Below are 546 nucleotides of genomic sequence, written 5' to 3'. Positions count from 1 at the left end.
CTTACGCTCACTGATTTTGCTACTAAAGGTTTTACTGATTCGATTAGAGTGTTCTTGACTAGATTAGGGTGTTAATAATTCACTTTTTTTTTTTAATCTCTGTTGGAGATTAGAGAAGTAGTGTAGCAGAACAAATGCAGTTTACACCTCATTTTCTTATGTCTTTTTGCAGCTTTAATTGATAATGTAGTTGTGGTTGTTGTTGCAGAGTTTACGCATTTGCTAATGGTTCTTGTTTAAAACCATTTTCTTGTTTTTAGCTTCTCTAAGGTCTAGGGTCTCTTTCACTTTGTGACTGCTTCTCTACTTTGATTTCCTTGGCTTTGTACTATACTTATCTCTGGTTTTAATCGGTTACTTGTGATCAATATAGAAAAAGGGTTTAATTTGCAGCTATAACACTTCTTTATAACACTTCTTTTGCAGCTTTAATTTGTTAAGCATGTGATATGATCTCAATTGGTGTTGGTCTGTTGAGTTCTTGCAGCTTTTTTTTTTTTTCAGATTCTAATAATGTTTTGGGAGTTCTTGTTTCAGATTCTAATC

The sequence above is a fragment of the Capsella rubella genome, unplaced genomic scaffold (assembly GCF_000375325.1).
Source record: "Capsella rubella cultivar Monte Gargano unplaced genomic scaffold, Caprub1_0 scaffold_193, whole genome shotgun sequence".
Classification (NCBI taxonomy): domain Eukaryota; kingdom Viridiplantae; phylum Streptophyta; class Magnoliopsida; order Brassicales; family Brassicaceae; genus Capsella; species Capsella rubella.
Note: the sequence above shows the minus strand (reverse complement) of the source record.